The 26,394-nt window shown below is 26.7% G+C and overlaps 1 protein-coding gene and 1 long non-coding RNA gene across 7 annotated transcripts in view; one reads left to right on the forward strand and one right to left on the reverse strand.

Annotated features, from left to right (window-relative positions):
- Positions 1–21,553, forward strand: part of LOC122269130 (uncharacterized) — an 87,723-nt gene extending 66,170 nt beyond the window's left edge. The window contains exon 3 of the long non-coding RNA XR_006224994.3: positions 21,417–21,553. This is a non-coding gene — a long non-coding RNA (uncharacterized LOC122269130). The remainder of the gene's footprint in view (positions 1–21,416) is intronic.
- LOC107438011 (uncharacterized) overlaps positions 1–26,394 on the reverse strand; it is a 162,249-nt gene that overhangs the window by 115,656 nt on the left and 20,199 nt on the right. For 4 of the 6 annotated variants that reach the window (XM_071180331.2, XM_071180323.2, XM_016050167.4 and 1 more), the window contains exon 2: positions 949–1,090. The exons of the other annotated variants lie outside the window; for them this stretch is intronic. The gene's annotated coding sequence lies outside the window, so the exon portion shown is untranslated. The remainder of the gene's footprint in view (positions 1–948; positions 1,091–26,394) is intronic. 6 annotated transcript variants of the gene reach the window in all.

Raw genomic sequence — 26,394 nt, forward strand, 5'->3', positions numbered from 1 at the left:
ATTTCCGTTGAAATGTACAAGCTAAAAAAAACGTTTCATAAAACAAGTTGCGAAAAATCTCTAAGGGAATTATGGCACATCATCTGGATTAAAACTGCATTAAAACGTCGTCATACGCCACCGAGGGTGCTTCCCCTATTAAGAAATGCTTCTTCATGTGCTTCTTAATAGGTCATAATAGGGAAGCGCCCAATGCCGCGTACAATGACATTTCTCCGCATGTGTTCCTTTGCAATTTTAATCCTGCTGATCTCCCCTAGAAGACATGTCGCATATTTACGCAGCCCCCTAATTTAAGTGATTAATACTGATCTTTATGATTTGAACATTTTTCGTTCATTTCAGTGTGGATAATTAATTTTTGCCAGGAATGTTGAATTTTTTATTAATAATTCCTTTATGTTCAAAATGTAATTTTATAATCACAAATTTTATAATATTTATAATATTTTCCTTTGAATATTACAAAAATTAAAATATTTAGAGTAATTTGACATTTTATTTAACGTTTCAAACTTCTTTTGAGTTTTTATTTTAGTTATACAATTAATCAATCAAATTATTAGATTTTTCAAGTTAAACAAGAAAAACATAAAAACTCAGGCAGGACTTTTCTTGTAATTTTTTGTTTGATTTTCTAACATCTGATACTACTATGCAAAAACATATTTAAAAATTTAAACTTATGAGTAGAAATATATACAATAATACAATAATGAGTAGAAACAAATGTATGAATATTGATTAGAAGTTTTTTATTTTTTTAGAATGAGATATTCTGGTTGCATAAGAATATAAAGAAAAGAAATTTATTCTGCCTTTATAAAAATTCTGATTTTAGTTAATAGTAATGTGAATCTATTTTTTTAGTCAATCTCTTTCATATATAAATTAGTTAAATCATTTTTGCATGTTTATAAAACAGGTAATATTAATGTAAAAGCTTACCTTCGGATAATTTTTTATGTTGTAAACTTTAAGCATTGTGATGACGAGAATAACGTATGAAAAAAATAAGTTTTGAAGATTGTAAATTTTTTTTCATATTAGATCCATAGAGGAACCGAAAAAAAAATGTTCAAAAAAGGACCTGTAAAGTTAAAAAAATTTTGTTAGAATTAAAACTATATTATGAACATTTTAATTGAATATTCTCAAAGCAGAGTTGCACTAAGCAAACATTCCAACTCCAGAATTTATAAAACAAAATGAACTTAATCAAGATAACAATAACTAATTTCAGCTCTTCATTAAACATTAATTTTGAAACTATTTCAAGAATCACAATTGCATTTGGCTTTTAATTTTTATATATTGGTAATTTTTAGGAAACAAAATCTCAAAATGATTCATAATTTGCAAATTTATTAAACTATGTTTAAAATTTCATGCATAAAAATCAAATATATAATAATTTTACACGCAACCGAAATATTTAGTTCAACATAATTTATAGCAATGCAAGCAAATATAACCTGTAATAACGTTACTTCCGTTACTTAACGTGTTTAACATTAACTAAAGCATTTTTTAAAGTATGAACACGGTAAAATTTCATTTTTTGCATTTATTCCTAATATTTTCTAATTTTTGGAAAAAATGAGAAAAATTTGCATATTATTAAATTCGCAATTATAAAATATTGCCTTTTTTAATATTAGTTCTTTATAAAGACTGAAAATTACATATACTAAAAAATTATTAATGGCTTACAACATTTTTATTGGTCTAGGTTATATGTAAAAGTTTTAATTGAGACACCTAAAATTTTTAAGATTTCTAATTTCTCATATATTACATTTGATCTACCTAAATGCTAATATAAAGCATTTTTTAAGATTATTTGTAGCAAATTGGTCACAATTGTTAAAAAAAATTATAAAATGAATTAAAAAAGGAAAATAATTCATAAAAAGAAGCTTAGATAATTTTATCCCAAAGTCTACACAATAATACACTAAAAAATTTGTATCTGAAAAATTTAATTTTAACAAAATTATTCATATATTGAACTAGCTAAATTATAACTTGCGTTATTTAAAATACTTAAGTTTTAAAGTCATTTTATTGAATCTATGCATTAATACAACCTTCAATTAATAAAAAGAAGAAAAAAGCCATATGTTTTTGATTTACACAGCTTTATAAGCTTCTGAGTTGATGGGACAGTCCAACATTTATATGACTATAACACGCTTTAAAGACAGCTAACTAGAAAAGAATTTTGAAGTGTGATTTTTAATAATAACAAGTGTTTATCACGTTAGTATTCAATAAAAATGCAAAATGTAATACCTACAAAATAACTACATTTATCACTTGGAAATTAATTTAATTTATGATCAACTGGTCAAAGTCGAACTAGTTAACATCCTTATAACCTACCAACTAGTTAATGCCGTTTTATTATATTTCATTTAGTAATTATTACTAAATATTTTTAAAGTAATTATAAAAAGTAAATATTTTAATAGAAAAATGATAAAAAGATTACTATATAAAAATTAAATAAACAGTACGAAATAACAGATACAATCATTCTACCTTTATTGTACATTGTACCTTTAGTACTTCAGTTGCATCTTGACTCTTGAACTATGATTACGCTTTTTGAAAATTTATTTAATTACGAACAATCATTGATATCGCATTATTACAGAAATAAAAAATTAAATCTTTAGAATACTTAGAAAGACAAATAGGAGTAGAGCATTTTTGTGCATGGTATCTCGTACTATAAAGATAAATTCGGTTTTTAAAATCTGTTTGTAAAATTGCGTACAATTGACCTAGAGAATAAAACTCATTGATAAATCAATACTATTCACAATAGCACGCATTGCATGCTAATCACACAGCGCGGCGGAAGTAATAAGGGGAAATATTTTTTTAGGAATCGGAAGAAGAAACATAGGAGTAAACAAGCCCTTCCGCTCTGAGAAGGGCTAAATGTGTTCAATGAAAAGATTTTGAATGAAATTCTAGCGTTTGGTGGCATTTTAATTGTTCTACATTTAAGTTGAATTATTTTTCCCTTTTTTTATACTTTATGTACTAATTCTTGCAAAGAATTATCACATTGGAATGGAATAATTTTACATTAAGTTAGTAGTACTAGCGGAATATTTGAAACATTTAACTATTTTACATTTTCGTACGTGGATCATTTAGCACCAAATTAAAGTTTTTGATAATTTTAATTCCTTGATTTATAATGATAAATTTGATGTTTTCGTTTTCATTCCAGGGAAGTCACAGCCCTAAAAGAGTTTAATTTTTTGGAATCGGAATAATGTATTTATTAAGTTCTTTTTTCTTTCTTTTTTTACTAGAACTAATAAAAGGAATACAATAACAAGTTTCAAAGTAATAATTTATGATCAATTTTCAGTTTTCAGGTTAACTATATTATTTACATAGAAGCTCTGAGCTAATAGTGATTCCTTGTACTAGAATTAAAACAAGAGCTATCGTCGTTTGATAACTCAAAATTCGACTCATATTATTTAGAAATATATAATAATTTTGGACTTAAAGACCTAACTTCACTTTTTTCTATTTGGCTAAAATATGGAAAAACAATACTTCTCTATAAATTATAGTTTTTGGTAGAATTCCTTCAAATAAATATTTGAGCGAAGTTTGCGTGACAGTTTCTATTTTTTTTCCATATTGTACATGTGTATATAGAAACCTAAAATTTTAAAAAATTTTCTTTTATGAAGTTTTAAGTTCCATGGTTCGTAATTAGTGTTTTTATTCATTTTCATTTATTCCTGTTTTTTTCATTTTTATATGACAAATTTCATTAGAAAGAGAGGAAAGAAAACAAGTATTGATAATTTATCAAACTTTCGTACGAATTATAAGCAATAAATACTATCCATATGTACTCTTCTATAGGTTTAATGGAGTTAATGGCACATATCAATTCATAAATATGTATTTTATTCAATACAAAAATAAAAAATAGAGAAACATTTAAAATAAATCGTAATTTATTTCAGGTGCTAAGAAAAAATTATATAGTCTTCATTGACGCATGAAATCCTAAAAGTGGAAATTCTTTATATGTTCTTCTGACGGTAGAAAAAATAACATTACAAGACAAATTAAAATAAAAAGGTTTAAGCAAGTGAAGAATAAATTTGTTATTATCTATCTATCTATCTATCTATATCTATATCTATATATATATATATATATATATATATATATATATATATATATATATATATATATATATATATATATATATATATATATAATTAAAATTTGTAGTTTTAGCCTACTTTTTGGCAGTTACACCCGAGAGATAATTTATTGCAAATTTATTGTTTCAAAAAGGCACCATTGATTTTTTTTTTATCACTAAACAAATTAAACTTTTATTATCTTTCTTAAGACAGCATCATTATTTAACATTAAATTCCTCAAACTTAGAAACTTATTTTTAAAGTGTTGTATAAGAAACTTAGTATTATCTTACTTAATCATACTCTCCGAGTTTATTCCACAATATTTTCCCTTGTGCTTAAAATGTGCATATAAAACAAAAAGAGAAAAAGATGTCCCAGTCCTAAAACAACAAAGAAAATTTGCTTGCTGTTTACTTACTTACAATATATATTTTACATAATTTTAGCTCAAATGCAAATAAATTTACGCTATACATTCATTATTTTTAAACTAGGAAACTAGTTATAAATTTTTCAATAATTAAAATATGATATAATTAGAACATATAAGAAAATATTTGCGAAATTATATAAAAATATATATAAATTTAAATAATTACATAGTTAATTATTAAGTGTTTGTTGACATAAAAAATTGGGGAGACATTCTGCGTATATCACTAAAGAATTGAACACACTAAAGAATTGAATCTATAAAGTGCATTTAAAACATAAACCCCGAATTTGAACTCAGCAACGTATTTGATTTTTCACATCACTAACCCATTTTCTTCGATGTAATTCAATGCAGGAAAGTTGCATATAAGAGAAACCTTTCTACTTTTTTGCTCCGTGCTTAACAGCAAAGCAATTTCCTAATATCTGTTAACAAATATATTTACATCCTTCTTTTTTTCTACTTGGAAAATTACTTTTAAAAAAAAGAAGAAAGAAATGGTCATAGAATAGCCATATTTTCACTGAAATTGCGTGCTTTATTTTATTAATTTTGAAACTATTTTATTTAAAATGTTCATGTAACGTAAAAAAAACTTCATATTTAGATTTTCGTAGCAAATATTTTACAATTATTCGTCGAAGATTTTACCAATTAGTTAACCATTACTATAAAAAAGTTACCCAAAAATTCGTTTGGTAAATTTTTCAAACAAAAATGCCACGTCATTATTTTTACTAATTAGGGAGATTTCGTACTTTTACGTTAGCTTCCGTACGTAAGAATGTTGCAACTGCGACGTATTTTTACGTCATGTTGTCATGATTTACGCTACGAAGACTAAGCTACAAGCTCTTGGTTTATAGCTGTTAAAGGAAGTTGTTTTCTGTTTAAGCCTGCTTAAAAAATATGGACATGGAATGAGAATTTGACGAAACGTATTGATGAAATTTAGAAATGAATTGTGTCATCTTATAACCATTGGTTCACTCAATAAAAAAAAATTTATTGTTTTTTTTTTGTTTAATATTATGGTTGTCTAATTGCACTAGTTCCATAAGAAACTAAGTATATTTTCGCTATTTTAAAATTATAAATTATACTTATTTCAACTGTACAATTTAGTTTAAAAAAAGCTAAATAATCAATAGAAAATCAATATTCATCAGGCATCAATGATTTTGAATTGTATGCCACAGCTTTAAAGAAATAGTCAACGTTCATTGTAAATGTTTGTTTCGGTTTGGTTTTGTGGTTGAAGTCAAAATTATATTCCACTACGATAGCGTTTTTAACTTACAAAATCTCTTTTAGAGTTAGATATTTTCTGAAGAGGCGGTACTACTTGGTGCGGTCTCTCCTATTGTGCTATCTGTCCTCTTCTACTTGACGAAGGTTAATAAGCCTATTTTGAGCACACAAGCCTGAAAATTTATGTAATTGCAATAACCAATAACCAATCTCTTACTTTCACTGACGTAATTTTGATACTTTTCGTGGGCGCATGGGTATTGTACTAGAACTAACGCATGCGCAACGCGCAATCTCTTGAAATCTTACGTACGAGAGCGTACGGAAGTTAATGTAAATCTGAAAAATCTTCCTAATGATTTAATAAATTATTCTCTAATTGAATATTGAATATTTTTGAAGATATTGATTGAATATTTTTGCAGGCATGTTCTCGCCAACCCAGCCACGCATGTTGACAAAGCACTTATTCAATCTTCATGGCTCATCTTTTAAGGACTAGAGTATAATCTCCAACTTATTTAGATTCTAAACAGACGATATGGAAAGCGACTGAACTTTCATCTTTTACTTCCATTGAAGAGAACATGGCTTTTCAATTCCAATTTAACAATCTCCTTGTTCTGCATACGCACTGGTTCTTTATAGGGATTAAACCCTCGATCCCCATAATATTACCAGAGGCGTAAATTTCCTCCAATCGACTGTGTACCAGGATCCTTCATAACATACCCAAGTGGATATGTTGCGTTGCATGCAAGGTTTACAAAATGAATAACAGAACTTCTAACGCCCTGAAATAAATTATGTTACTTGCCCTATCTATTTCTTACTAAATTTACAAATTTTGATTAAAATTGAAAGAGTAATTCTTCGTAATTCTATTAAATTTAATTAAAAACAACCTTTAAAATCACAAATAGAAATTTTTTTTATAAAAACCTATGCATGCTTCGGTGCTACAATGGTATATCTTCATTAGTAGGGTCAAATTCTACAGTTGAGGATGTAAATATTATTTATCCTACTAATAATTTATCCAACTGATAAAGTGCACCAATGAAACTCGTATATTTTTTAATAATTTTTTTTCTATTTGTGACTTTAAACATTGTTTTTAATGAAATCAAAACATTAAATAAATAAAACGAGTTTTTTTCTTTTAACAATTAACAATATGCAAAGTTGATACACGTTTAATTCTTATATTTTATTAATATATCGGTTAAAAATAACGTTTATATTCAACCAACTGTAAATTTATATCGCCCTATTCCAAGTAACTAAAATATTGACGTGACTGTTCACGATTACGAAACAGAGTGGTGGAAAGTGAATATGGGGGTAGGAAGAAATCTAGCATAATATCTCTAAATCAATCAATGCACGCTGTTGTTTTGTTTGATACGTCCCGTGTGGTTCACCAATACTAATGACGTTTTTTGCAGAATATAACAGAAAGTCAATAGAGAAGGACCAGGTGCTAGAAACGCGTCACTGCTTGCAACCGCCGCACGGGCAAGAGGTCACTTTTGGGACCATGGTCCCCGTTACTGTAGTACAAAATTATTCGATCACAACGAAAAGTGACTTACAAAAATATATACTCACGTATCATAATTTGAACTGAATGATTTACCCATAAACGAAAATGGAAGGAGTTAAAGACTATGTAATATAAAAACTTCAATACAAATTTAAAACAAATATTTAGTTAGAACTTTTACACAATTTCTGATCAGCAATCAGATTCTTAAAATTAATTATAACAATTTACTTTTCAATGCAAAAATCTGCCTTCGAATAATAGTTCTTTTTAAATCTTTAAAACTGGCAAATTAATTTATATAAATCAAAATAATTTAAATAAACATTGTTTAAATTTAAAATTTAAATTGATATCCTAAATTACTTTTTACGATTTTTTTAGGATATATATATTTAATATACAATTTTTAACCATTTTATGCGCAGAAGTTAAAAATTTACTCATTCATTGCTGTTTTTGTTTTAATTGATAATTGCTTTCACACATAATATAAATATTGTAAGATAAACGGAATAAGTAAAGAAAAAATGTGCATTTTTCGGTTGGTATTCACTGTCTGATATTTTTAGTAATTGATTTTTTTTTAATAAGTTTAGCTGTAAGAAGTCATGAATACAGTTGCTGAAACTTTACTTCTGCATTCATTTTTTTTTAAAAAAAGAGGGGGAAGAAAATTCGTTATTTTTTTAAGTTGTCTGGAGGACTGTCTGAAGAAAATATTCTTTTTAAAAACATTTGGACGTAGACCAAAGTGGTTTTTCATTCATCAATTTAGATATAATAAATGATAAAAATAGTTACAAGTATCAACTTTTTGCTGAACCACTATTTACATTGTTTCTTTTCTTAAACAAATGAATTTAGATAAAGTAAAGCTCTTCTGTTTCTTTTTCAGAACTTGAGCATTTTAAAGACTCAATAGTTAAATACAAAAAAATAAAGCAAAAAAAAAAGGAATTTCTTAAGCTCTCACGTCAATTTTTAAGAAGAAAATGGATCCTTTAAATTTTAAAAAATTATGTTTTTCTTTATTGTTAATATTTTAATAGATTTATAAATGCTAGAAACATGATTTCTATATGAATTATACTATTATATAACACTTTACCTTAAACACCAAGCTTTATAGAAAAAAAATCGAAAATTAAATCAGATATTTACTAAGAGAATTTCTTAATTTTACATGAACAGCAATTTTTTCAAAACTAATTTTATTATTTAAATTTTTGGTCACAAATAAAGTCTAGATCAAATGTTTTTTATAAAAGGCTTTCAAAAATACATGCTAACTTTAAAAAAATATTTAAATTAAAAATTTCTTAAAATTTAACGGAAAATTTTTTTTTATTTCAAAAAATATACATGCAAATTACAAATGTTAATCCTTACTTGGAGTTAAGTTTTTAAAAAGTGTAACGTAAAACACCGTTTCTTAATTAAACATTAATATTTTATGCATTTTTCCAAGTTTTTTTTTCTTCTAAAACTTTGTACATTAAGTATTGTTTAAATGCATAAATCAGACAAAAAAAAATAGATTTTTAGCATAAGACACACAAATAAAATCATTTTAAAAGTCCATTGTCTCAGTTTTTGATAATCAACATAAGGTTCATGTTTTCAAAGAGTATCAATGATAGACTGAATTAAATGTAAAAGCAACTATAAAATACTCAAAATTAAAACAAATTTAATTAAGGAAAAACATATTTTTTCGAAAAATATATATGCTATATTAATAAGATTAAGAATTAAAGCAAGCAAAAAGTTTCGTACTAATGAAAAAATATTTTTTTGATCGTATAACTAATGCCCCGATGCTCATATCTAGTTTAAGCTCTAGAAAGATTGCAAGTTTGATCACCTTAATTCTACTTTTAAAAATTTAAAGTACTTTTATGTGCTGTTTTTACGTTACTCCTTTTATTTTTGCAGCACACTAAGCTCAAATCACCATTTAATTTTGCTCATGATTTTATAAGAATATTTCTGTTTGGCGCAGTATAGTTGCTTTCGCCTTTTGAATGATAAGAATCAAATGATTAAAGTTTCTAGTTTTCCAAAAAAAAAAGGAAGAGTAAAATTGAATTTAAATACTTTTATTTATCCTTAAAGCCTAAAAATTCAGTTTTCCCAAACTTCAATTAACTTTTATTGTAAGCCCTTTCACAAAAGCATATTAAATGAAAATATCGAAACAAAGTCTTCCTAGTAAAAAGTTTTTAGAAACAAGCTTTCAGTGCCATTACTTACCATATACATCAAATAATATTGTTTGAATATAAATCTATTATTTTTATACATAATTTTCTGAAAATTGGCGGAGAATTGGTTAAAAATCGAAATATAACATAAATAGGAATGAGAGGAAATAGTTCTAGGAAAATATCAGCACCTAATCAAGATTTGATTGTAATGTTAATTTTCTTCAGTAGTAACTTTGTTATCATGCTCGATTAAGTTTTATTGTGAATGCTTTTTCGAATCATGATTTAACGCATTAATGCCCGGTTACAACAACTCGTCTATGTATCAACAAAAAAAAAAACTGTGTGAAAAAATGGTAATAAATGTTTGTTTATACTAAATTGATGCTTGTTTCATGTTATCTACTATTTTACCTTTAAAATGCTTTAAATACAGATCCAAATTTTAGTTTATCATTATTACATTATATTAGACAGAACTATCTTGTATGTGTAAAATAAGTCCCAGAAATGAAACAATCAATTAGGAAAAGCATTTTTTTTTCTTTTTTGAATTAAGAAAGCATCCTTTTAAAATAATTGAAAGAAAACATTAACTTCCTAATAAAACTAAACTTTTTATAAGCAACATTTTCGGATATTTTTTTATGATTTATAACTTTAAAAAAATCAGTTAAATTAAATATTTTTAATTTATAATAAATTTGTAAGATTTGGTTGATATTTGATTAAGCAGTTTATGGTCGCATATTTAGCGAAGACGATGGAATTAGTTCTATAAAATTATCAGCCCTAGATGAAATTTACTTATAATACCAATTTCCTTTTAGCAGTTGCCCTTACAACAGTTCTCTCAACAATGAAATACATAAAGAGCACAATGAGACGGACGATATCTATCATCTAAGGTGTCTTTTGCAGCCCTACCTTAATTTTATCTAAAAAATAAATATTAGGAAAGAAGGAAACCCTCGCCTATCCACTTGATCATCCTAAATACCCCAATTGGTTCATCCTTCATAAAAAAAGCTTTAAAAAATCGATCTAAATTTTTAAAAATGTAGCGGAAGCCATCAGTCTTAGGAACTCGATTGCATCAAAATAGATTTCAAATATATTCCAAGTATAAGCAATGAACGGGACAATAACAAAACTCAAGTCACTAGTGAGGGATCGTCGTACCTTGGACTTCAGACGGAAGTCTTCTCTGGCACAGTGAAGAGTGTGACAGCAGAACGTTCGAATATTTTTTTTTCCTTCTTCATTCTGGGATAAGAAAAAGAAAAGAAAAAACATTGAAATTAAACATAGAAAGGGGGTAGGTAGAACAAAAAAACGTGAGAAACATCCGCAGTCGCTAGATGAGGCGAACTTCCATCAAAACCAAGCCCCGATCCTGAAGACAGTAGAAGGACTTTAAAAAAGAAAGCAAAGCAAAAAAAATCATCTTAGGAAGGGAACTTCCAGGACCATATATACCGAAAAAGGAAACTGCAGGCGTGGGAAAAGACCTGCCCTCTCCTTTAGCTTATACTACGATCACCTGCTACGGAAGTCATCAAAAACTCTTACCCCCAAAAGAAACCCTCCGTGGAAGATGAAGATGGGCAGTGCAATATCGCACAACAGATGCTCGTATAGCAGTCGAGAAGGAGTTAACATTCCAGCCGGTCAAACTATGATTAATCGCTGCTTATGACACACGTGGCACAGAGGGCCCCTCTGTTTTCATTTATGAGTTTTTGCAAGGCGGGCTCACGCCCCATGCAGAAAAGGGGAACGGTTTCATTTCGATTTCGCGAAGATTTTACACATTTTAGGGAGGATGGAAGATGAACGGTTCTTTTCACTGTCTTTCGGATTCCTTCCCTCCCTCATCGCTCTCATTCATTCAAGATGAGTTTTCGTGTAAACAACGTCAATGTTGATATAAAGCCTTCTTCTGCTGAGAGATGAACAATTTTACATAGGCTCAAGATTTATAATTACTTATTTATTCTAAAGCTTATTTCATTGAAGATAATTTACATTTCATTAGGAAGCATAACTATGAATAAATAAAAAAATATTTAAAGGAATTTCAAAGCAACTATTTCTTATCATATTCAAATAATAATTATTTTCTTTTAAACAGAATGCAATTTAATCAATATCATCACGGAATATTGCTGTTGCTGTCTGGATGAGACTGGGAACCACCCTCACCATATAAAGCTGATTTAGAATATCCGGTGAAAGAAATAAAAAAAAAAGAATCGGCTATCAAGGAAAATAAAACTGTTTTGCAGAAAGTAAAAAAAAAAAAAAAACTTTAAAAAAAATTACCAAAAAGACGAGTGTTTGAAGATCCAATATAACAAAACAGTCTTATCAAAAACACCTAAATCTTTGATTGATGTTTTTATCGATGATGATGACAAAAACACACTAGATGTTGATTGTCTATATTGCAATGATGTATTTTCTAAGTAAAAGAAAAGAAGAAAGGTGTATACAATGTGAAATGTCTTTGCTGGGCCCACAATAGCTGCAATAGAGCAGAGGAGGAATATTATTTCTCATGTGAACTTTGCACATAATATCTTTAAATTGTCATGCAAAATAAAAAGATCTGATACTTTTGTAATTTTTTTTATCACGTTTACGCGTGCACTCGGTCCAGTGGGGTCAGATAGGATTATTTGACTTTCTCTAGAAAAAATCAATTATTAAAAAAAAGTAGTGTATCTAAGAATTTTCACAGTGATATATTGTACACAACTACACAATGAATATCTTTATTAAACCTGAACATTTTAACTAACAGGCTTTGAAATTTTAGCTACCCGTTCTTACTCCATTTTCCCCTAAATAGACTAAAGAAATGAAATCTGATTTCAAACTATTTCTTATATGAAACGTGAATGCAGAATTAGTCTACACTACGATGATAGGAAACACCAAACGCAAGTCACAAACTACACAAGTGTAATTTGTTTTCCGAATTATTCGTAAGTCATAAGGAAAAGGAAATGCCAAAAAGAGAAAACAGGAGATTTTATCTACGAGGGAACACTAGTCGATAAACGTCACAACATATCTTGTTTCAGAAAAAGACTGAGATGCAGAGTAATACAATTTAGAGATATTCTAAATGCATGAAATATGTATGGTTGTTTATGAATTTTTAGATAAACGTGCAAAATACATAAATAAAATAAAAATCAGAAATTTGAGCAAATTTGGGTGTGAAGTATTTAAAATAATACATTTAAGTTATTATAATTACATTGCTCTAAAATATAAATTAAAAAGTTCTACAAAAACGTTGTGTTTTATAGAATTAATTAATCAACAGTTATTTTTAACATGTATGGCCTGAAATAAGAGGAAAAGTAAACTAACTAAATTTTTAAATATTATCTAATATTTATTTTGAAATTTACTTAAAATGTCATTGATTCTTTAAAGTTATATCAATACTTGAATTCTAATAACATCATGGAGAAAAAAACTACATTTAAGAAGGATTTAGAGTTAAAGGCATAAAAGATATATTTTTAATCTCATAATAATGATTTAATAATGAATTGATATATGATATAATATTTCTGCGAAACTCTCAATTATATATCTTTAAAATGTTCAAGCAATTGAATTTTTTTATATAATTCTATGGTCAATATTTCAGTATACAAGCATTTTAAAATTTACTATTAGATCAATGAACTAGTTATTTGAAATTAATAAATTTTTAAACTAGTTTTACTTACCTTGCTCAATATCAACTAATATAGGAAAGTAGCTTTAGTTTATCGAGATTTATCATTAATTGCCCTCTCAGATGCATTTATAAGAAAATTCTTGAATGATTTAGAGTCTTTAAGAGATTTTTTTTACTTATAAATGCATAAGTGGGAAATTTTACGCTTTTAATATTTAATGTTTTCAGAATCACTCGACTAATACCTTTTGTTAGTGTATTATCTAAAAAAAGCCCAATTTAAAAGTTCCGAAATAAAAAATACATTAGTTAATATGTCATTTATTAAAAAGAAATAGTTCAGAATAGCTATCAATAAAAACTATTAATAATTTTAAAAGATTGGGGCTGTTAAACTTCATGAACATAAACAGATTGTGTGAATAACAGATTGCTTCTTAACGTAACAAATTGTGAAACAAAACTATCAAATAACTAACAAATACACGAAATATTACAATGTAAAATCAAAGCAAATGTTATGAAAAAAGTTCTAAGTAGTTTAACACATTTTATGCAATCTTTTTCTATGAATTATTAGCAATATCATTTTTTTAAAAAAACGAAAAAGGATGAAAAAGTACGCCAGTGTCTACAAAACTATTTTATCATACTTAAACAACACACATTATATTTAATGGGGGGGAAATATACGATGAAAAGAAACAGTTTTCCTTATGCCTTAGTTTCTTCTTCGCTCTAAATTCGCGTAGTAAAGATTACTAATAGTTAGGAAATGTTTCGCACCAAGTACAATTATTTTTTAAGAAATATTTTATTTGTGAAGAAATTCCTCTTCCTGGTCCGATGCGATAAAGAGAGATTCATGAATTTTGTAAAAAGCAATCATGCACAATAGAAAGACGAATTCTTAAGAAATTTCTTATCGGCAAAAGTTCTTATCTACAAATTTCAGAAGCGGCTTGTAAAACATCTGAGCTTTTCCACGAAAGTATTTTTTATGCATTTCACATTCTATAACATTTTTCTGAAATAAATGCCTGCTTGACAGCAAAATAAATCGTGAAAATTGAATAGTTTTAAATATCTTAAGAATTTGTTTTCAAAAAATGAGTCAAAAGGTATTTTGTTTTTAATATAAATATATTAACATTGTATGTGATTAGAAGAAAAAGTTACTTATATATATTTGTTCTTTGCAAAGTATAACTTTGCGTGCTTTTGAAATAGAAGTGATGTACGTTAAAATTTTCAAAAAATTGCAAAAGAAGTGTAATAGAGCGTTATTTACAGATATTACAAAAAATTATTCAAATTTTGTTCAATTATTTGAATTATTTATATTTGTAAACATTTATAATACAGTATCTTGATATACAATAAAATATAAACAATGACACTGTTTGGTAAAAGACTGATACTTTTAGGGCATTTGAAAATGAAATGTTTGATACGGCTGAATGTAATTGAATTGATTTTCAGTATGGCTTGCTAAACTTTGAAATTTTCGTTTTCAAAGTGCTCTAAGCATCTGCAGAATTGAATCGAAACCATTTCGAATAAACATAAGTTTCAAATAAAAATAATATTAAGTTTTCGAACTTTTTGTTACTATTACAGTTTAAGCATCAATTAATTTTGCCCTGCAGTTTTTTAGATTCATAGAGAAATTGATGTCTTTTATTCCGTACATGATTGGCAGGTTTTAAACCATGAATCAACAGACATCCATTTACCCATTCTTAAATTCACAGATTCGTCAATCTGAATATTCACTGATTCATCTATTTACTGATTATGTGATTCACTCTCCCCTTTTTTAACTGGCATATTTATTTGATTTCCTTACTTCCTTTTCTACTTCGATACATTCATTTACTTAATGATTAATTTTATTCTTTTAATCACTCATTAATTTAATAAGCTATTCATTTTTCACCCTTTTATTCTTATTACACTTATTAAGATTTTAGAATAATTTACATGTAACGGAGTCTTTAAATGAACGTCTGATGATGTCATTTTCTCTTTATTGTGCAAAGCTAAAGATACTATTCGTTGAACTTAATAAAAAGTTTTTAAAAAAATTCAATTAATAATTCCTTTAATAGTTGGGTTAAGTGTATTAATGGGTATTTTGATCTACTCGCCACCTTCAGAAACCATCATGGTTAACTTCTCTTTTCATTACACGACATAGCATTTTGCCAGTATGGCATTTCAGAAAATAATTGAAAAAAATCAAGTGCAACCACACTGGATATTCTTAAATTCAAATTTTAATTTTGATGAAATGCTCAAAAATATTGAATTTAAGGATAAAGCCTGCCTCCGTTTCCGAATCACGCTTTACAGAGTGAAATTCGTGCTAACTTTAAAAACAATAAATCTACAATGTGCCAAATCAAACTACAATAAAAAATTTCTTTGTTACATATTTCAACCTTACGAATATGCAAAAAAAATTTTTTTTCAATAGATTTATTACAATAGATATATTTCTATTGCAGTAAATAAAGCAGAAAAATACTAAGTGCTGAGGGTGCTTAGAGCGATTTGAGACAAGAGTAGTAAATCCTCTCTGTCTCTACCTCAGAATGTACTTATTTATTTACCATTCGAACCTCTTTCTGAATGACAAAGAGGAGGACAGATACAGAAAGAGCATATAAAAACAAGACGAGATCCAGGTAGTACACTGACCGTGTATGTGGCTCGCATAAGAAAAGTGTCGCAATGCCACGCATGTGGGAGTGAATTGAGTGGCAGGCGACATGCGTCTCCCTCGAAGATGCACATGTGCCTTGATGTCATTGGTCTGTCAAGGGACTTCCGCTACTGAGGAATCGAGAGACTGAAATTTGTGCGATCTCCTAATTTCAAACAGCTGCTTAACTTTAAAAAACAGCCAGATGAATTTTTTTTTCGTTTTAATGAAATATATCCAAATGAACATTAGAGGAGATTTTATGGGAGTATACGCATGAATAGGTGGAAAACTGCTGGCATGAAAATAAGCGTTAGTTATTTTTTGTTTTTGCTGCCAAGAATAATTTTTTTTATTATAAATGAGTCTAGCAAAAATAAAAATTTTTTAAAAGTATTTTAAAAATATTTACTTTAACAGAAAAGCCTTTCTAAACCTTTTTTCGGAAATGTAAAAACTTAAATTAAAAGAAAAAGAAAAAAAAATCGCAATAGTGTACTATTTTCCAAATGTATTTACTTTACAATGTAAATTTGATGGGAAAGAAAACTTTTGTTACACAATTACCAAATCTTAATCTTTTAAATTTCTGCCTAAATGATCACTCCTTCCTCTGATCAGTAACTTAAGTTTTATAATTTTATATTAAGTATCCATTAAATAACTGAAAAGATATGATAAAAACATTTTTAAATGAAAGAAATCTTATTAAAATAGGCTTTTTTAATCTTATAATTTTTTGGAAGGAGCATATTTTAGATAAAGATATTAGCTTACACATTTTATTCAAAAAAAAAAAACTCTTAAATTAATATTAAAATAGTTCTTTTTTTCCTCCTTTTTTTAAGATAAATAATAATGCATCTATCTCTTTGTATAAACTCAAAAGATAGAGAATTAAAAGTTTGTATTAAACAAACTTTAATTACAGTTCTGTTTGATTTCAAATCAAACATTTTTATTTAATTATATTCGAATTGTTAAACACGAACTAGTATAGGAAGTTAATAATTAAACTATTTAAATAGAACAGCCTTTTTTATTTAAAGCTTATCGAAACACAACAAACACATAACAACATAACATAACATAACATATAAATACTTTTAACAGCTTTTTTTTTCATTTAAAATCTTAAATTAAAACGCAGTGAACAAATCCAAACAGATATATTTGCTTCTCTATAAAAAGGCGCATGTAAGGAGGAAAAAATTTTTTAAAAAATTAAAAAATGTGATGAATTCATTTAATGTCACTAAATTGTAACTTAAAGGCAAATATTTAAATTTATTTTGAGTTTAAAAACTTAAAGGCTGCTTTAACTACAATATTAATCTCGCTAGTCTCGCATTACTAATTTCCTTACTATATAAATAAAAATTGACTAAATTTCTTTTTATTTTGCGTTTTACTTTTATTGTAAACCTGGCTTTAACACTTTTTCGAGCAAGTTTCAACTAAGATACGAGAGCTATATTTGTTTTATTTCCTGTCTCTCTTTATTTTTATTAAAACTTGATAATCTTTTTTAGAAGATTTACAATACTACCTTGCAATTAAAAAAAAAAAAAAACAAGTAAGGGCTTCATGACACGTTTCGTGAAAAGTGGCTTTCCAACTATTTTCTTTTCATTGCTAATACCATGAAAACCTTAAAAAGCGTTTCAGAAAGCTGTTAGAACAAAATTTATTTTTGAGAAAAAATATTTTTGCAATATGCTGCTTATCATACATAGACTCCAAATGTATAAGATTCGAAATTTCGAAATTTTTGCCGCATACGTTGATTTTTCTATTGGACAGCGAAAGAGACACTTTGTAATAATTTTAATAACAGTTCTACTTGCATATTATAAAATTTAATGTCATTTGAACAACAAAAAAAATTCATTGGAAAGACTTAGTTTCAATTTAAAATTTTTATTTACACTTTCTTCTTCATGGTTTCTTACCAGCACTATATTCAACAATTTAGCAAAACTGGTTTCCTGTGAAAGCTTCAATTTTAATTACTATATTTTCCCTCAGATTCTAAATGCATATAATTTTTAATAACCAATTAAACATAAATTAATTGCTTTGTTTGCAAGAAAGTTTTATAAAACTATTTTAAAAAAAGCTAAACGGAATCTGCATCAATTTAACAGTTTTTTTTTAATTCTTAGGAATAATCTCCTAAGAACTAAAGAAAAATTTTTAATTTGTAATGATAAAGTATTTATTTTATTATGATAAAAACTAATTCGTAAAATGAACTAAATATACGTCAAATCTGACTGAGGAAAATTCAAAGCCATAAATGGTTTAATATAGCTTTTTGTATAATGCATATATATATATATATATATATATATATATATATATATATATATATATATATATATATATATATATATAATTCTCTTTGTTTTGAAAAACACGTGTCATTGAAAAGTAGAACCGGCGACATTGCGACTCATCGCTTGCTTAAAGCCACTGCTTTTTTTTCCTTACCTTTCTAAATTTACTCACAACGATGGATATGAGTATGAAAATAGCACTGGGCAAATCGCCAACCATATTCTTTTCTTCTTAAAAAACGACAGCCCCTGTAGGACACTTTCGCTGTGTGTTCCTCAGAGCTGAGAAATGTAACGGAACAGATCAGTTCCGAGACTGGCGGCACGTTTCGGAAGAAAAACAAAGATGGCACATTAAGTTATCCGGCAAATAATTGCGTCATGAACGATATGGCGGGAGAGGAGAATTTAAGTGACAAATAATGCTCTGAAATATGTGTGGTGGAAAGTGTGGAAGGAAGGAAGATGCTGTTTACTCTTCAGGAGAAAAGTTTATACTTTGTTGATAAATGATTTTCTTTTTCTTTCTTTTTTTATGGATAGTTTAGTTAAATAGTGCGTATTTAATAATATATATCTACTTTTATACTAACATCTTATAATAAAACTGCTTCTAACATTCGATTTAAAAAAATTTATATTATATATATATATATGCGAGTTGAAGAGGAGAAGAATCATTAACAAATAAAATGTTTTTAAAAGTATTTAAAAATTAAAAAGCCGGAGGAAGGCAAAATAAAGAAAAGATATATTCTCGTTGTCAGGTTGTCAACTTACACGATTATATCCGGGGGAAAAAAGAGTGTTTTTTTAAATTTTATTAATATAGCCAAAGCAAAATATATCAATAGCATAGTGCGAGGAGCACAAAAAAATTAAACAAAAATAGAACATATTAAGCAACGAAAAAAAATACGAAATAAAACATTTCAAGCAAAAAATAGAAAATAAAAATTCATGAAAAATACAGAATAAAACACAAAATGCAACATGTAAAGCAGGTAGAGAATTCAAATGTACTTCCACTTTTCGGCATCCTGCATAAAAGATTTAAAATAGTTTCGTAACAAGTTGGCCAGATTACAAAATATAAAGATAAAAGCATATATAGAATATAGTGAGATGTATTTTATGGATTACTGAAGTACAGAACCACATTTGATTCGTCAGTTACCTTGGATTGTCCCGAAACTTGATGTACTTAAGGTAATAATACTGGATAAGGTAAAACAGAATAAGAATATATATGATAATTCAAAGTTTATAATTAAAAAATGTAGAGCTTTATTAGATAGTTTTAGGTTCGATGTTTCTTAGAGAAATTATTAACATTTATTGAAAAAAAAATTTTAATAATGATAAATTTGTTTTTTGGTATATTGATATTTCAATTATCTTTAATTTTCAAAATTATGCAATATTGTTAAATAGTATTTACCCCGAGGAATTAAAATTGATTCACAATGTCATGAAGACAATAACATTAATTTTAATCTATTGGATTTAAGTATTAAAACAGAAAAAAATATCTGCAATGTTGATTTATACGAAAAAAGAAACGACTTTAAATTTATATAAATAAACTGATTGAATAAAGTTCTAATGTTTCTACAAATATTTATTTAAATACTAATTTTAATGAAATGAATAGAATTAAAAGAATTAGCAGTAATGTTCAATTATTCAAAAAACAAATCGACAAACTCTTTCAAAATTTGTTTAAAAAAAAACAATGGATACCCAACTGATGTAATTAAATTCTACATAAAATCATTGTGTTAATTGTATGTTATAATTACTAAAAAATTCATTAAAAATTTCTTTAACTGAATTTATATTTTTACCACTTGCAAATTCAATTCGGTCAAATCCGTGGGTAAAGATCTTCTAATATTTAATGAAGAATTTACTTTCAATAAAAAAAAATTTGAACAAATTTTAATTTCTCTAAAATTTACCAAAATTAAAATTATATAATTGAAATTCAACTTTTATTAATTATAAACTTTGAATTATCCAATATAATATTATTACTTTGCTCATATCCAGTTTCAGGCTAATCCTAGGTAATTGATAAATCAAATGTGGTTCTGCACTTCAGTAAGAAGGGGCCATTAAATCCATACCACTATCTTCTATTAACGCTTTCATTTTCATATTCTGAATCTGGCAAATTTATTACGAAAATAATCTAAATCATTTTCGTAAGGTACCGGTAAGTGGAAGTACATTTGAATTCGCTACTCGCTTTATATGTGACATTTTGTGTTCTATTGTGTATTTTTTTTTCCTATTTTTTGCTTAATATATTTTATTTTCGTTTCAATTTTTTTGGTGCTCCTCACACTATTGTATTATTAATGCAATATTAGAATCCACTGTTTTTGTGGATATATATATATATATATATATGAAAACTCAGAAAACAAAAGTTTTGAAAAAAGATAATCTAATATATAAGAAGTAATTTTTAAAAATACAAATTAACAATCCTCTTATCTGTTCCTATATTCATACCCTATTTTATTTGGTGAACGATGATGTGCATAATATTTTGTTTATTATTATTCAAAGTTAACTATTAGTACTTTACCTTTTTTTTTTAAATTTACACTGGTACTTTACTTTATTACTTCATTAAATATTATTTATACTTATCTATTGATATTATACTTTTCTACAATGGTAGTAAGTATGTAAATTTACCTTACTAATTTTTCAATATAGTTTCAGTTTCAATAGTCTTCATTTATAAATACCATTCATTTTTTAAAAACGAATTTCAGTCCAAATATAAAAACTACAAAACAAAATATACCTCCAATTTTTCATTCGTGTATAGAATAATCTTAGAGCTATAATCAAAATATCTATCAAACCTAAAATAAGTTTCTGATGAATACCTGAAGGCTTTACTGTTTTCAAATGAATGCTATTTAATCTCCGTTATTCTAATAATGTGTTAATAAAATTTAATAATTTTTTTTTAAATCTTAATAGTGATTTATTTCTTTTATTTCAGATATTTTGTGAAACCCTGTATGGTTTGTCAAGTGTAGAAGGAAGGAGATGCAATATCATTCTTATGATTGAAATTAAAAATGTAAATGAATAATGTTCTAAATGTTACACTTGATATTATATGTTTTATTTTTTAAATTTATTCCTGTATTATTTAAAATTCAAAATACGTTTAAAGCCTAAAACAAAAATAATAGGGTATATGAAATGGGTGCTCTTAATAAAATATAATGTTTTAATAAAATGTTTTTTTTTTCTAGTTATTAATAAATTTTAATTTATGCAGTATATGTTGCAATAAATTTGCCCCAAAATAAGTCCTGTAATTTTTAATTAAATTAAATTTTTCAATAATATATTGTAAGTATCACATTGAATATCCTCTTGTATTTAAAAAACAATTTTTTCCTTAACACTAGAAAGACTGAAATTCAGTATATACCTATCTTCCCCAAAAGCAGTCAAAGAGACTGGATTGTGAAAGAATAACTAAGGTGTAAAGAAATCTGTTTAAAATTAATTTTTAATACTTTTTTATATTATTTACAGTTGTATAACAAGTTATTAGTAAATATTAACAATAAAAAAATTATATGTTGTACAAAAAGTCACAAAATTCTAAGAAATTCGTCATTATACTCGTTTAACATCATTGTTTTTTTTTAATTGATATTAAAAAGCAGTCAAAATTACCTCCTTGAGCCATCTAGTGTTAAAAACAATTGGTATTTCATATAAAAGTGATATTCCTAACAATAATTGAAGTTAATGCAATGTAAAGGAATTTTACGAGAATAAAATTCTAAGACATTGTTGTATAGGCAAGTCAGACAATATTTATTATGTAGTTTTTAGACTAAATTTTCAAAAAAAAAATGGAATTGATTTGATAGATCTAATAGTTTTGATGTTATAAATATTTTATGAGTAAAAGGTAAGTCAAAAATTGTACATTTCATGCATTAAGCCCTCATTTCTTCTAAAGAATTATGTTAAAGGACTATTTTACTGGATTATGGATAAAAAATTAAACTGTAATAATTGCAATAATTAAATAGCACTGCCTCAGTTGTCAAGATAACAGTGTCAGTTGGATAAATTGATACAAGTCGAAATCAAAATATTTTATTTTCTGAACATGAAACTTTTATAAATTTTTGAACTGCTAAACTATTAAATCACACAGCTTGGTTTTATTCTCCTTTGATTAAGCGTATACATAGATAATGATATCTCATTTGCTTAGTTAGCAATGTTAGATAAGTAAATATGAATAAAAGAACTACTTTTACTCATAAAACATAAATGAATTCGATAATATTAGGCACTCGATTCTATGTATCAAAAAAATTGTAAAAATATTAGACCTATATATATGTTATCCAATTATCCTTTTACAAATGCAACATGAAATTCATTGATCTCTTAGTATCATTTCATATTATGAGTTAGAAATCAATCCTTTTTACACTATACTAGTTCACCAATGGGGAAATGAAGTGTTCAGAATTTTAATTGCAGATGAATGAAGACTTTAAAATGCACAAAATTAAATGAATATCAATTAATCAATCAATATTCTACAATGTCTGTGATTTCCTTTTCCCTTACATTCATCGATGAAAAACTATGAGATGATAGCATCTTATGAAAAAATAAAATATTAGTCAAACGTTAAGATAAATAAAAAGAAATAGTAACCCATTACGAATAACTTTTCGGGCAATTAAGCAACCCTATCGGCAACTCCGAACTGGAAAATCGCTTTTAGAGTGGAGGATAGTTACCGTTGCTCTTATTTTCCTCTCGTGTTTAGAATTATTAAATAAATATTGTACCCTCTTTCCATGCCTAAGACCTGTTTTTATTCTTATATATATATATACTAGAGCGTTCCGCTCCCTGCCCACTACCGCTCGCCAACCCCCGATAATTGCTACGCAATTACATTTTCGTTCGCTTCGCGAAAAAACTTAAAGTCGTTTTTCTGGAGATTAGCTGGCAATTTTTCTGCACCAACATCACATAGAGAGAATATGATAGGATTGTAAAATGTCAGAGGAACTTATTATCAACATTATAAACTTATATAACGCAATTTCAATACAAACAATATTATAAACTTATATTATTTAACACATTACTATAGGGCATTAGCCGGAGATTAATCTCCGTATCCAAAGCACGCGTGATAGAGCATAACTCAAATCATTGTTGATCTTATAGGATGCCGGACGCTCCCTATATGGTTCTTTATCTCCCCCCCCCCAGTAAATTAAATTTAAAACTAAAAACAAATAAAACCTGAGGGAAAAAAAACTTTACAAAAATTACAAACAAATTAAAACATGTAATATTAATAAGTTGATTCTAAGTAATATTTCAAAAGCAAATACCATTGCAAGTAATTGCTCAATTAACTTCAATACTGTCAACTGACAAAATATTTTAGTTTCAATCAGAAGTATTCGTAAGTACACCAAGGTATTCATTTAAACGTCTTGACTTTTCAACGTTTCTTCGCCGCGCATTCCGCCATCGCGTATTGATAGCACTACGATTATTTTCCAGTTAATTTTGTGCAGCTAAATCATGTTCAGCCCTATGTCGCTGTTGATATCGCCTAAGATATTCACGGCGATCCATTTTTTATAAAAGATATAAGTATTTCAAAGTAAACTCTGTTCAATATATTTTGATAATTTGGAATGTAAATAGTTTTTTGAGAGAGTGTTAATTCGTGCTTCCAATAACTCTACCCGATTTATATCAAAGCTATTAAAATATATTGGAATTCTAAAATAAATAACTGCGTTCCATCAAAACAAACATTTTATTATAAGACTTTAGAACAACTATCTTTTTACATTGCCACTCAAAATTATTAATAAACACTGGATAATATTGCGTTAATGACACTTTATCTAATGACGTCATAAACAATCGTTTGCATAAAGTTTAGTTCATAATAATCATATATAATCGTTTGCATAAATAATCGTTCGGTCTTTTTATACAAGTGTGAGGTTTTTTTTTTTTTTTCTTTCTTTTTTTTGGAATGGCGATGCTATAATTTTGTTGTTGAGTTAATAAATCTTCCTTTTTATAAACGTAATAGTAGAGTTTTCTTAATTATTTCATTGAAGTCCTCTGAGTTTTATTTGAGGTCAGTTTGTATTTTTTGACAGCATTATTAAAAATTATTAACTTTTCACATATATGCGTTCTCAATTTTGATTGGCTGTTTTGTGTGTTACTAACCAGAAGTCTTCTGTGATTGGCTATGTGTTATCATTCCACTCATATATATATATATATATATATATATATATATATATATATATATATATATATATATATATATATATATATATATATATATATATATATATATATATATATATATATATATATATATATATATATATATATATATATATATATATATATATATATATATATATTAACTAAATATATACTAATTAACTAAATTCGTCTTAAAAATTTAAAAATTCTTCTTTAATCTTTGTTTCAATTTTTAAGAATATCAAAAGCGTGCATAAAAGTTCAATCAGAAACCGATTATTCAACCACGAACTGCAGAAGAAAATTCAATTACTAGAAAAGAGAAAATTAAAAGCTTTCTTTCATACCCATTATCCCGCGTGACTTTTATGTATTCATTATACATATTCATTAGAAAAAATAAGCAGGGGTAGAATTCTGTTGAAAGAAAAAATTAGCCTCTCTCAAATCTCATGCTGTTAACAACATCATTAATGTCGTTAACATTATTTCTTAGTCCCTTTTTATTACCGAAAACTAAAACAAGTCCACGAGTAGCACCTGTGACAAAGAATTGTTTCCCATAGTTTATCTCTCAGTCGCGTAGTTACCAGATGAAGTTAATATTCATCGAACAAAGAATAAACGTAAGTTTTAGAGAAAGAATACGCTTTTACTTTTTATTCCTTTTCAGATTAAAACGTATGGTTATTATTGTGTTTTTTAATTAAATGCCAGATAGAAAACCAAAGTAACAAATAAAAACTGTAACAAACTTCGGGTTTTTTTATATTTGTATATAATTTGCATTTATATTTACATTTTTTAACGATACCTAGAGAGAAAATCAGATATTTCCTGTTTTAGGTCAAAAATAAAATTAGATTATTGAAAAAGTTACCTTTACTAGTTTAAGCCAACAATATTATATAAAAGTTTATAAAGTTAAAAAAAAATAATGAAACCAAAAACTGGTCTATGAATTATGTTTTTATAGGCCTGTTACAAACTTTAGACATTACTTTGTTAAGGTCAAGCCGGAAAATGAAGCAAAGCTTGGATTGTGTTACTGCTAAACATAATGACACATTATCTGGAATCGGCTATTCTGTACCAAACGCAAGCGACGCCATTTTGAAAAAATAGACATAACGTTTTAAACTAAGTTCGTTCAAAAATAGAAAGAACGAAATAAAAACTTTGTTTTCGTGTTACCTAAAGGAGGCATTTACTTTAGGAATAAGTGAATGTAAAGAATAAATCCAAAGAATAAAAAGCAATCTGGTCTTCCAGATTTTCAAGAGTTGTTTGATAAAGAAATGAAATAGTTCAGAATACATTCTAATTATACATTCCCCCCCCCCCAAAAAAAAACGTACGCTACATTCAAATTAGGTAGTAAAAAATTATATTTTATGTGAAATGGATATCGGTAATAATTATATGAATATTAAAAAATCTTTCAAAATTTAAGCAAACATTTAGGCTTAAAACGAATCAGATTACAAAATTCGAGCTTAAAACATGCTTAAGTTATTTGCTATGAAACAAAACTACCTCGACATTAAAAAATATTATTCAATTCGTGCAAAAAATTACTCAAAGAGTACGATGCATTAAGAAAAAGAATTCAGTTATTAGTTCCAGAATTATCAACTTTTAAATTCGAATTTGCAGAATCAGACACAAGTACA

This window comes from Parasteatoda tepidariorum, chromosome 3, assembly GCF_982258835.1.
Source record: "Parasteatoda tepidariorum strain Cologne lab strain chromosome 3, Ptep-v5.0, whole genome shotgun sequence".
NCBI classification, from domain to species: domain Eukaryota; kingdom Metazoa; phylum Arthropoda; class Arachnida; order Araneae; family Theridiidae; genus Parasteatoda; species Parasteatoda tepidariorum.